This window comes from Rhinolophus sinicus, chromosome 7 (genome assembly GCF_057876585.1).
Source record: "Rhinolophus sinicus isolate RSI-liver-muscle chromosome 7, RSI-T2T, whole genome shotgun sequence".
Taxonomy (NCBI): domain Eukaryota; kingdom Metazoa; phylum Chordata; class Mammalia; order Chiroptera; family Rhinolophidae; genus Rhinolophus; species Rhinolophus sinicus.
Window position 1 is genome coordinate 27,840,862 of NC_142507.1, and position 13,640 is coordinate 27,854,501.

A 13,640-nucleotide genomic window follows, 5' to 3' on the forward strand; every position below is an offset into this window, starting at 1 on the left:
TGATGGAAGGAGAACTGACTCTGGGTGATGAACACACAATGGGATTTATAGATGATGTAATACAGAATTGTTCACCTGAAATCTATGTAATTTTACTAACAATTGTCACCCCAATAAATTTAATTAAAAAAAAAAAAGAATGCACTAGATTTAGTGGTTGCCAGAGGGTAAGGGGGGTGGGGGATGGGGGGTGGGAGATGAGGGTAAGGGGGATCGAATATATGGTGATGGAAGGAGAACTGACTCTGGGTGATGAACACACAATGGGATTTATAGATGATGTAATACAGAATTGTACACCTGAAATCTATGTAATTTTACTAACAATTGTCACCCCAATAAATTTAATTAAAAAAAAAAAAAAAAAAGAATGCACTAGAAGGAAACACCAGCAGATTAGACAAAGCAGAAGATTGAGTCAGGAATTTGGAATACAACGTAGTAGAAAACAGCCAATTAAAACAGCAAAGAGAAAAAAAAAATTTCAAACAAGAGTCCTAAAAGCAGCAGGAGAAAGGCAACTGGTTACTTAAAGAGAGCTCCCATGGAGAGCCCAGAAAAAACCAACACCTATACGGTCATTTAAACTGTGACAAAGTAGGCAAGAACATACAGTGGGGTAAAGACAGTCTCTTCAATAAATATTGGTGCTGGGAAAACTGGACAGAGCCATGAAAAAAAAAAAGAAACTGGACCACCTTCTTACACCATATACAAGAATAAACTCAAAATGGATTAAAGACTTATATGTAATACCCGAAACCATAAAATTCCTACAGGAAAACATAGGCAGTGAACTCTGACATTGCTCTTAGTAAAATTGTTCTGATATATCTCCTTGGACAAGGGAAACAAAAGAAAAAATAAACAAATGGGAGTATATCAAACTAAAAAGTTTTTGTACAGCAAAGGAAACCACCAACAAAATGAAAAGACAGCCTACTAGATAGCAGAAGATATTCGCCAGTGATATATCTGATAAGGGGTTAATATCCAAAATTTATAAAGAACTCATACAACTCAACACAAACAAACCAACAAACAAACAAAAACCCCAAATCCCAAAACAAACAAACAAGCGAACCTGAACAATCCAATTAAAAATAGACACTTCTCCAAAGAAGACATAGACATGAAAAGATCCTCCACATCACTGATGTTGAGAAATATCAGAGAAATATCAACTCACACCTGCCAGAATGGCTATCGTCAATAAATCAACAAACAACAGTGTTGGTATGGATGCAGAGAAAAGGGAACCCTCGTGCACTGTTGGTGGGATTGCAAATTGATGCAGCCACTATGGAAAACGGTTTGGAGGTTCCTCAAAAAATTAAAAATAGAACTGCCTTACAACCCGGCAATTCCACTTTTGGGTATTTATCCAAAGAAAGCCAAAACACTAATTTGAAAGGCACATACACCCCTATGTTCACTGCAGCACTATTTACAATAGCCAAGACATGGAAGCAACCTAGGTGCCCATCAACAGACGATTAGATGATGAAGAGTTTGAATATATATACAATGGAATATTACTCAAAAATAAAAGAATGAAAGCTTACCATTTGTAACAACATGGAACTATTGTCTGTGTCTATGAATTTCTGTTTCTCATTTGTTTGTCTTGTTCTTTTGTTGTTTTTGGTTTATATACCACATATCAGTGAAATCACATGGTTCTCTGCTTGAGGATCTAGAGGGTATTATGCTAAGTGAAATAAGTCAGACTAAGAAAGACAAATACCATATAATCTCACTTACATGTGGAATCTGAAGAAGAAAATAAATGAAGAAACAAAAGAGAAAGAGACTCAGATACAGGGAACAAACTGATGGTTGCCAGAGGAGAAGGGGTTGGGGAGCTGAGTGACAAAGATGAAGGAATTAAGAAGTAGTTACAAAATAGTCATTGGGATGTAAATTACAGCACAGAGAATATAGTCAATAATGTTGCAACAACTATGTATTGTGCTGGGGGTGGGGGTTGTGGAAGTACTAGACTAATTGGAGGGATCACTGTATAAATTATATAAATATCTAACCACTATGTTGTACACCTGAAACTAATATAAAACAATATTGAATGTCAACTGCAACTGAAAAAAATAAATAAATGATTTAAAATAAATAAATAAATGAAACCATAAAACGTGAAAGGGGGGGGGGGGCGCAGGAAGAGAGGCATAGTATTTTCTTGTCAAGCTTCTCCAAACATGCAGTTCCTCAAACTAGCAACCTACTTCATGTTTCTGTTGCATGTGCTGTTCTCACTGTCTAGAATGACCTTTCCTGACTCGTCTACCTTGTATACTCTTTCACTCCTTACAAGGCCCACCTTTAAAGTCACCTCTTCTGTGAAGAATTCTCTAAGCTTTGACCCCCTCCACAATTCCTGAGGCTCTGTGTTCATAGTCCCATCATAGACCTCATTTTGCTGTGTTGTAATTGTTTGTTTACAGAGTTGCCCTCCCAGTAGACTAAACCCTTGAAAACCTGTATTATAATTAATTCATTTTTGTATCCACAGTGCCTAGTTCAGTGGCTCCCACATCATAGTGGTTCATTACATATATACAGTATAACTACTATTAATGAAATCAATTTCTCTGTTCATACAAAACTGTGCTTGATGAATTTAATTTCAATCACAATCTAGCTGACTGGAAGTAGACCTGGGGAAGCTTTTGTAGAAGGCAGGTTTAAGACTAATAAAAATTCTGCTTTTACAGAATAACTGAAAATGTAATAAAATTAAAAAATAAAAAGTCATGTTCAGGTGTGTGAAGAACAATCTGGTATCTGAGACTCTCTTGATAAAGATCCTGGGGAAATCTTCACTTACTTCCTGACTGAGGTTATACTTAGCAATGTAGTTTTATTAACCAAGAAGCATTGATCCCTGTTCTTTGTATTTTCCCTCGATTCTATGAGCTACGCCATATCTTTTCAATGAATTGCTATTTATGTTACTAAACAGCAAGGGCTTGCTGCCCCAAGCGCATAGAAGCCGATACTATGGCACTAGCTTTGGAGAAATGAAAAAAAAGCTTTAATTGAGAGGCCTACCGGCAAGGAGACAGGAGGCAAGCCTGAAATCTGTCTCCCTCATCCAGGATTCCAGGCAAGATTTAAGGGATTTCTGCACTGGATCTTCTTGGACAACAGACCCTTTGCTTCTGAAAGCGTTCTGGTGTTCAGGTTCTGGAGTTCAGATTCTGGTCATATCCTAGTCTGTTGGTTCCATGCCAGGGGCTGAGGAGGGGCAATTAAAGGTTCACAAGTGTTACTCATGAGTGGTGTTCACAAGTGTTTCAAGTAAACTTTGTTTCCGAGTCTTGTTAGCAACAGGAGAGGACCAGTTTGAGCTGGTTCTGTGGTTACATTCACTTGAAGTTGGCCAGGTAGGTTTCTGTTGCTTGCAGTCAAAGGGAACTAACTGAAATCATACTGAAATGACAGGTATATGATGGTTTAGAAAACACCAAAATGTGCCTTACCATTTGGTTGTCAAACAAATAATGCCAACCTTGCATCCCAGCCTATGTCAATGAAGAAGGCACTTGGAGGATTTGGTCTAACAAGCCATTTCAGGAATACATTGTTTAAATCATTCACCTTGAGAGGAAGCCTAGTAGAAACAGCTTGCAATAATATATCCAGAATGTTTTAATGGGCCCTTCTTGCTTCCTTAACCAGAATCTGTGCCCTCAGTTTCCACATGGATCTATGAAATATGCCCCATGGCCTGCTGCAAACTACCTCTAAGCTTTAAATATCTAGGCCAAGCTATAGTTATAAAGGCAAAGGGAAAAACAAAAAATAAAGGTAATACTTTTTGAATCAGGGCCAGGGATGGAATTTAGAGCACAAATAGATGTATGTCTCCAAAGAGTATTTGTAGATATTTTAATGCCCCTCCTTCTTCTATCTAAAGGATTTCTGTACATTAGTACAACCAGACCTTAATCCCCAAGCTGGCCAAGGGAAGTCTCAGGAGGCATGGTGGCTCTGTTTGTAAAGCAGAACAGAGTTGTCTCAAACACTGGAGCTGGCAGGATATTCAGAGATCATGCAACGCTCATCCCTCACTTAGTAGGTGGAGACTCTGTAGTCCAGAGAGGTGAGGCTGAGGTGAGGCAACCCGTAGAGGTGGCTACCTCCACAAGGGCTATGTCCAGCACATCTTATGCATTAGACTCGCCATGGTGGTCACGGCCCAGAGGTGTCCTTGGTACAGGATTCACTGACCCAGATAGACACAGAACACCCTGAAGTAAACAAAGTTGAGCAAAGTCATGCTGGTCAAAAAGAAAGATGCACATACCAATGGCGGTGTCCTCCAGTTTCCTGACCACATAGAGATGGACCCTGTCAAGCATTGCCAGAGGTTATCCCGTTGTCACTCTGCATGGTCATAAACAATTGTCCGAGGCTTTGGTCAGTTGAAAGTACATCACAGCATTTATCTGAACACAAATAGACTGAACTAGGTTATGGATGAAGAAATATAACTTGATTATGCATTGAGCTGGATTTACAGGCATGGGGTTAGTCATAGAACAGGAAGAGTTTGATGGTTACAGTTAATGGAGTGTTTCAATGAATTGATTTTTCCTCCTTGCAGTTACAGGCTTTGCATTGCTGGGTATCATGTTGTACCTTGTTGGTTTGAATGAAAGGTTCTTCCAATTTCATTTAAATTCCAATGCTAGAATTGAGTTTCTGGTGAGGAAACAACAATCCAGGTTGATTGTCATTGATTAAGCTGGTGTTAGAAAGGAAAACCAAGCCCAGAACCATGCCAAATGGACCTGCCTTAGTGTGTATTGATGGTATTGCAAAATTATGGATGACAAGGAGAAAGCCAGTCACTCATCTGGAAATTGCCACAAATTGTTCTTAAACTGTCATACCCTTAGTGCATCCTGCTTTCCCTGGGGCTTCCTCAACTTACCATTCCTGACCCTGCTCCTGAGGATGAGACAAATGAGTGCTCTGTACCTTCATTTATGCCTTCGATAGCTTCCTTGTGCACTGCAGGTTATTGCATGTCTCATTTCCTAGAGAATCACTATTGAAAGAAAACTCTCAGAAGGTTTCTGCATGCTTCTATTTGTGTTTTTACTTGGTTTGTGAAATATTGTTTAAATCATTTCCAAGATTAGCTTCAAACACTGTTAGCATCACAGACCATGAGGAGTTGTCTGGTCTGATCTGGTTGTAGTATACAAAGAATTTGTATTTTCTGGCAAAGAAAACAAATCCATTCCTGAATAATATATTAAGTACCACAGAGAAAGTCTTCCTCACAAAGATCTACATGGGGCATATATTTTCATCAGGAATTTTAAGGTGCTTTGACTTTTAAAAGCACTAATAGGTTTGGTTTTTCTTCTGTGGGGGAACTTTCTCATCCTCTCTGTTCCCTGCTTAAGTTAAGAACCACTATGCCGAATTCTGAGGTTTATGAAGCTTTTGACTCTTAAAATCTGCTAGCTTTTATCTCATAAGTGCTAGGTGGTAGAGAATGAAAATATTGACAATGCTGTGTATCACAGCCAACCATTTTAGTGTTCGTTTAAGAGACAAAGGTACCACCTATGGTCAGTGAGAGATGGGATCAATCCTGGGAGGGGGCCCTGAGCTCAGAGTACAGGGCCCTTGACTTGGGGTTAGCTCTCCAAGATAGAACAAAGCCTTAATGTCACCTTAAAATACCAAAATATATTGAAGCTTTTCCATTAGGCTATGTAATTTATATGTAATGAAAGCCACATTGCTTCTTGTTAAATCTGGGAGGAAAGAAAATAAGTTTCCCAGCAACACTCCTAAGGGGGGGGATAGAGTAGGAAGAGTCTGTGGTTGGCTGGAAGCATGAGCATGGAGTATGAGGTCGGACAACGAAGTTCGCAAACTCATCCTTGAAAAAGTGCTACATACTTCATTGCTGAACATCACTATGGTCACCTTCTAAGTACTTCCCTTGGGAAGCTGTGCACTGATGCCAGCACCTAGTCCTCCCTTCAACGCAATTTTGCAACTCTTTTTCTGGAATGGCCATCAGAGCTGTCGTTGCATTACCTTGATGTCCTGACATTTGAATGTCATCAAAATGTCTTCCTTTTAATATTTCCTTTATCTTCGGGTAAAGAAAGAAGTCATTGGGGATCAGATCAGGTGAGTTTGGAGGGTGTTCCAATATAGCCTAGAGAGTATTAGTCAGGCAGCTGGTTAGCTCAGTTGGTTAGAGCACAGTGCTTTTAACAACAAGGTTGCTGTTTTGATCCCTACATGCACCACTGTGAGCTGTGCTCTCCAGAACTAGATTTAAACAACTGCTTGACTTGGAGCTGATGGGTCTTGGAAAAATACCCTTAAATAAATACAAAAGTTAAAAAATATATACAGTCAATAAAGTTGCAAGAACTATGTATACTGCTGGGAGGTTGTGGGGGTACTAGACTAATTGGAGGTGTCACTGCATAAATTATATAAATAGCTAAGCACTATGCTGTACACCTGAAACTAATATAAAATAATATTGAATATCAACTGCAACTGAAAAAAATAAATAAATGTATTTTTTAAAAGGACTGCAGTGCTAGCTCTCCCACTAACAAGCTACTGAGGATCTTTTCCCCCATCCACAATATATGAGGTCACCACTATGTTTCTATGATCCCTATGATCCTTCATCCTTTCAAATATCAGTCTCTATGATTCTTGCATCAAAAATAGAACCCTTGAGATCCAGCTTTTTACCACTTCTTTCTCTAAGAGCAGGAAAAAAATTCAGGGTATAAATTGTATACAGTAGAGATTGCAAAAGAACAAATTGCATTACTCAGTTAACTGATTAAAAGAATTCAGCTAACTTCTGAAAGCCTCTAGTCATTACTTTCCTTTAGCCGTGAGGTTTTTATTCTTCTGGGCTGGTCTATTGTAGTTTCACCATGATACCAGAGTTGAATCATTACCTTTAGCTCACTTGAAATAAAGTCTTTTTCATATGGTAAACCAGATGCAATCATATTTGAGTTCTTATTGAAAATATACTCATTTGAAGATACAGCCTCTCCATCTCAGAGGCCCCTGTTGCAAACATACTGTTGCTGCCTTCACTCTGTCCATGGGCTCTATCCAATACTCTACACCTTTGTAATTTCCTCTCTTCTTGGAAAGGACCCTGTGTTCTTCAAATCAATAACCCTGGATGTGATCCCCCTCCTAAAGCCCCAAACAAGTTTACTTCCTCTGAAAGGCATACCCCTCAATTAGCCACTGACTCAAAAATATTCCCTGTTTACATCTGCAAGTTGATATACTCTATTGTCATTGTAAAGTATAACAAGATAAAGAATAAGGAACTCTACATTTAGGGAACTTACAGTATAGCAGTGGGTGCCGGGGTGCAAATAACTTCAATATTAGACAGTATCTGATGATGTCATGGAAGAGATCCAAATAAAATGCTAAAACCATTTGAGAGAGATAAGATGTTCAGTTGGGGCAATTCTGAATAAAAGCTGCTTGTAAAACGTGACATTTAAGCTAGGTTTTAGAGGATAGAGAGAATTTGAATTGATAGTGATGGTAAGGGTATTGTAAACAAAAAGTAAACACAGAGACAAAAACAGAATAGCAGGAAAGGTGGGGCATGCTCTGTAAGAGGCATAGTGAAAGTGTGGCCCTGAGGATAGGAAGCACATTAAAGGAAGCTAGGAAGCCTGGTTACACCCAGGTAGTGGAAGCTTTGGATCCAAAGTAAAATTTATTTATTTATTTATTTATTTATTTATTTATTTATTTATTTATCTATCTATCTATCTATCTAGTAGATGATAGGGAATCATATTTCTATCATAGCTGTTATCACACTCTATTTTAATTTGCTTTTAGTCCAGTTCTCTATGAAGTAGATTGTGAGATCTGTAAGGATCTCTAAGGCTGTGCCTTTTTTCTCTGTAATCTCAGCACTTATCCCGGTGTATGGCATATAATAGGTTCTCAATACATGTTTGTTGAACAAATAGGTAAATTAATTAGATCTCTACTTTTTGAAAAGTAATCTAGCAGCAAGGAGTCAATGGATCACAGTTACAGTGAGGGACAGATCTGAGGAATACAGAAATAGTTAAGAATTCAGAACCATGGAGAATGATGGAAAACAAAGTGAGAAGAATGAATTAGAAAGAAATAGTGAAAGGAGAAGCAATAGGCCTGGATGAAAAGTAAGACATAAACATGAGGGGAAACTTAAATTGACTCTAAGCATTTGACACCAAGAGATGCTTCTGGTAGGTTTGCACCCCCATCAGAGCAGAAACTTGACTGTTTTTTGTTTTTTGTTTGTTTTTGTCTTTTTTCACTACTGTATCCTCAACACCAAGAACATAGACTACTAGGCACTCAACATTATTTGAACGAACACACAAACAAATAAATGAATACCCTCTTTGTAATTCTTTGGAGGAGCCATATCCCTCTCCTAGTTGCAGAACACCGCACTTCAGTTAGGAAAAATAACTTACGAAGGGATTAAAAGCCAAAACACGTTTCATGACGTCCAAGGGAGTGTTAGCGCAAAGAACCATCTCAGACAGGAGGTTGACAGAAATTAAATCAGAGGGATGAATGGGCTGTTAGATAAGTTGAAAAGGATCCGAAATATTCTGCCTGTGTGTTTAAACATTTTATTGAAATTATCATGGCGGGGGGCGGGGGGGAGGCTGCCAAGTACTTCATGAGAGCTGCCAGCCGTCTGCTATGACACCACACAGATTTTCTAATTCCCAGGCGCGCTCACACTCACACAACGGCGAACAGAAAAGCGCAGCCTCGCGCATAGGGCTGGCTCTATAAATCTCCATTAGGTCTGACAGAGTGCCGTGGGGAGTGGCAGTGTCCAGAAACAGCTCCTTTCCTGCAAACGTCTCAAGATCGCAGCTGAGACAAGGCCTGTGAGAGGGAGCGTCTTCAGTGGACGGTGGAGGCTGAGAGAGGCCGAGGCCACCAAGGCGTAAGACGGACTTAGAGGAATAAGCCGCTTTTAAAGTATCTCATAAATGTGACATTTGCTGGGAAGCGGGAGGAAGTGGAGGTAGCTTTGGCACACGTGGCCACGGTGCTAAATTAACTGTTAACACAAATAATCAAAGTGCAAGACCCATCGAGCAGCTGGCGCCAGCGAAACGCGGGGAGTAGGGGTGAGGGGAGGCGGTCAGCAGAGTTGGCAGGCGGCAGGCGGCAGGTGGAGTGAACTGGGGAAGGTGGACAGGGAGGGGGCACGGAGGGAGGGTGGAGACTGGAGGTGGGGAGGGGGTCACACTCGGGGACCCAGTGCATGGGGAGGCGCCTGGACCCTGGGAATGGCCGCACTGAGCCCCGGTCCGCATAGTGGAGGAGAGCATTGTGATTCTTACACAGGTGAACATAACGTGACTTCCGCCCTCTGAAGCCCAGCGCCTCCCCTTACCGGCAAAGGTGGTGGGACCTTACACGCTATGCCGCTGGTTGCTTAACTAAGGGACCAAACATAGGTCAAATCTGAGGCCTGCCCTGGCCTTTGCATGTCCGCTCAGACTACAGGGTGCAGAGACCTTCTGGGGCGGCTCCCCAGGGAGAGTCCAGCAAGGAAAGCATCGAAAATCTGCTTTGTGGGTACGCACTCCTTTTTTCCACCAGTAGAAAGGTTGGAACATTTTTTCACAAACCTTTTTCACATGCCATTTCTGCAGACTTGCTTTGTGAGCTGTGTGCCTGAGACCAGCATCTTCAATTTGTAGACAGAGAAATTAATTGGGTGGAAATAAAACTGGCCTGCTCAGGGCTGGGTCTCCTCACCCTTATGCTGCAGGAGGGCCCTGGGTGTCCTGTGCCATGTGACATCTACATTGCCAAGTGAGATGGAATAAAATCCCGCTTCTAACAAGGTGAGAGAGGAGACCCAAGTAATGGAATGTGTTTGGGGGTGGCCATCCTGGGATCCTGGAGTTAGGAGAAGGTACTTCCTGGAAAGAACCGTCTTTTGAGAAGATTCTTAAATATTAATTGATACCTATTTTTGGGTAAGGTGTTCTCAACCATGTGTGTGTCTCTGGATCAAAGCAAGGTAGAATCAAAATTATTCTGGCAAATGAATTGTAAAGAAAAAAAAAAGTAAGGAGGCAAGTTGGCCAGCAGCACAAGCCCCCCAGATCTGTGAGACAGCGACCCTAAATGCCCCAATAAGAACAGTCATGTCTTTACTAAGTCAAAGCAGTCAGCTTCTAAAGGCTAAAATACAAGGCCAAATTGGTAAACTGGCGTAATTTAGTTTTTGTAAGTTTTTAAAAATTAGATTTAACTTTAACTTTAGTGCATTTATGTCCAACACATATGTTTATAGAGACCTGGCCAGTGAAAAATAGAATTTGTCCCTTTGAAAAAGGTATTAAAATTATGATACAGTGATTAAGAAAACTACAACATGCTAGTTAAATTCCCATAAAATATCTTAATAAGAAAGGAAGATTGTTGAAATTTGTCATCTACTACTTCCCTGGATATTCAGAACCACTCTGAGAGAGGTGTGATCATAAGTCCTACACCTCATGCCTGAGGGCCCGAGGCATGAGGGTCAGCAATGCAGCCAATGCCAGTCAGCCAGTGCATGTGGTTTGAACCCAAGCCTCCATGTGGAGCCTAGACTCTTTTAACCCTTCCCCAAGGCGATGGTCCAGAAAGCCAACAAGAATGTGTCATCTCTCTGTATTCCTTCGTTCAATAAATATTTATTGAGCTCCTACCTTTTGCTTGAGTCAGGAGCCAGGCTCAAGAAGGAAAAGCAAATAGATGGGATTCCTGCCTAGCAGAGCCAGCCAGCCCTCTTTACTTTATGGAACAGGGAGAGGACATGAAGTGAAGAAACACAAATAACCATCTAATTACAGATTGTGACTTTGTAGAGGTCATAGAAGCAGTGTTGAGACATTCCCAAAAGCCAGGTTCTCTCCCAGCACTCAAATGGACGAGGACAGTGACCTCAATTTCCTCACTGCCCAAAATAGCAGTATCTGTGGAAAGAGTGCTGGCTATGTGCCAGCTTCTGTGTGAAACACCTTCATAGATTGTTTACTCCTACTAATCATCCCATGACTGAGGCTCTATTGTTATCCCCATTTTACAGATGAGGAAACTGAGATTTAGAGAAAATAAGGACATTCCACAGGTCTCACAGCTACAGGGTAAAGCCTAGCTTCACAATTATGTCAGGTCTTGTGTTTTTTTAAAAGCTTGTTTTCTTCCTCTCTGTGTCCCAGTATATAAAAGAAAAGAGTATACAGCTCATGTCCTTGGTCTGCTTTCATTACAACATTAAGAGCATGACCATAAGTGAGTGGTGCAGCATATAAATACAGGGTGTATTCCAGGGTACACAGCACAGAGTGACCAGTGTTGGGGCTGCGGGCATGGGCCACTTGCTCTGCATTGGATCTGCACCTGTCTTTCTAAGCACAGACAGGGCCATTAACTTATACACACTAATGATGATAATACTGATAGTGATGGTACTAGTACCATGCCCTCCACATGTAATCCTAAGAGCAACCTGGGGTAAGTGCTATTATTGCTTTTCTAGAAAGGAAAAATCTGAGATGTCAAAAGCTTGTGTACCTCACATAGTTAAGACCTGAGAATCAGAACTCGGGTCTGTAGGCCTCCAAAGCTTGTCCTTTGGCCCCTGTGGTACATGGCTCCTCTGCAAAATGAAGCAATTAAGAAATAGAAGTCTTCGTTCCAGTTTTCATGTGCAATAATTATAGGGTGAGGGGAAAAAAAGCTACAAATTCAGTTCCTTGTTTAAAAAAAAAAAAAGCTATTTAACTAAATCAGGTAAACAACATGATATTTGGATTACCTTGATCTAACTCTGAAGACTTATAATGGAATATATGAACTAGGTTGGAAAGGGGCCTAATTATTCGTATTTGTGTCCCAGTTCATGATGAGTCTTGGGCCTGGGTGCACATGCAGACTACACCGCCCCTCTTCAGCTGCCTAGTATTAGCTTGGTGATATCTACCCTGACAAGCTCCCCAATGATAGCCAGTTCTGACAAGAGCCTCTGATATTCTCTCTATGTACAACTGATAAGACTTGCTGGAGTTTTACTTGTTAACAACTATTCATAGGAAGGAGAAACCCCTAGAGACAGAATTTCAGATGCCAGGAGAGGAGAAGGTCCTATCTGCTGCCTGTAAAGCAGTTTAATATTCTGCAAAATCATAAGAATGTCCCTGTCTGAAAAAGCAAATTCCCAATAAATAAAACTGATTTGGTACAGTGGATAGAGGATCCCAAGACTTTGGCTGCATTCCTGTAAACTGTGTGCCCTTGGGCAGATAGGTCCTCAGGCAAGACCCCAGCACCTGTCTTGCCATGCTTACCACACCAACACAATTTTAAATAGGATTTTCTTAGTCTCTAGTAGATATGATGACTTGTGCTGAAGTCAGCAGAGTGATTCTCTTAAAAATGCTGTTAAAGCCTCTCAGATTTCAAGGACAGTTCTCCTAAAATATCAGAGTATCTCCAAGTGAGTGGCTCTTACCACCACTGGATTCATTTAAACTGACTCACATAGACATATGCGTTGGAAATCCATAACCATTCCCTGAGAATGGATTTGGTAAAGAACAAAGATATTGGGTCTGCTACAGAGGAAGCTCTGGCCAGAGGAAGAAACACTGGCATCAGGCTTCACCTGTTCTCCCAAAAAACACTTTGGTGGATTGCTCCATCCCTCCAGGCACTCTGTGCCATTCCTTTCCATCTCAGCATCCTGCTGTCATCTCTTACACCGAACTTTTCCCAGACTACCTATGGCACAGATCGTGTCCATCCCCTTCCCCAAAGTCCTACCAATTATGCTCCCATAGCACTTGGTATGAAACTTAGTGTAGAACTTCTTGCATGGCATGTATTTGCTTCCATATTTCTGTCCACAAATGCTGTGGGGGTTCCTGCAGCATGGATAGCAGTTTTCTGTATCTATGTGCAGTCTCACAGTTTACTGCATGGAGTCTGAGGGAAAGCAAGCATGTCTTACGCCTCTGGTATCTCTAAGAAGTATCAGGTCCAGTACTAGAAATAGCAACGGGTCTTTTTGAGCAAACTCTCAAGATCAATAAGAGTTCTATGAGCAAAATCTAAATAGAAAAAGACCCTACAAAAAGCAGATTCTCTTTGCCATAAAATACAAACCTGTGTTCGTAGAAGGCACAAAGATATAGTATATAAATAACAGCTGATCATTCCATTGGAACTAAAAGATCAGAGACATAACATTTGAATTTTAAAATGACAAAAGTAAGGATAAATTCCTTGCAGGTAGGACCTGTGTCTTATTTGCCTTCTTAGTCCCCATAGAAACATGACAGGTAATCATTAACAACTGAATGAATGAATGAATGAATGAATGAATGAATGAATGAATGAATGAATGACAGCTGATAATAGAGAAGATGAAGAAAAGGAAAAAAGTAATATTGGTTAAAGCATTAAATTAGTAAATAATAACTCATTTCAGGTTTTAAAAATTATTTTTATTGAATCAGACAGCCACAGCAAATCTAAACATAGTCCTATACACCCCT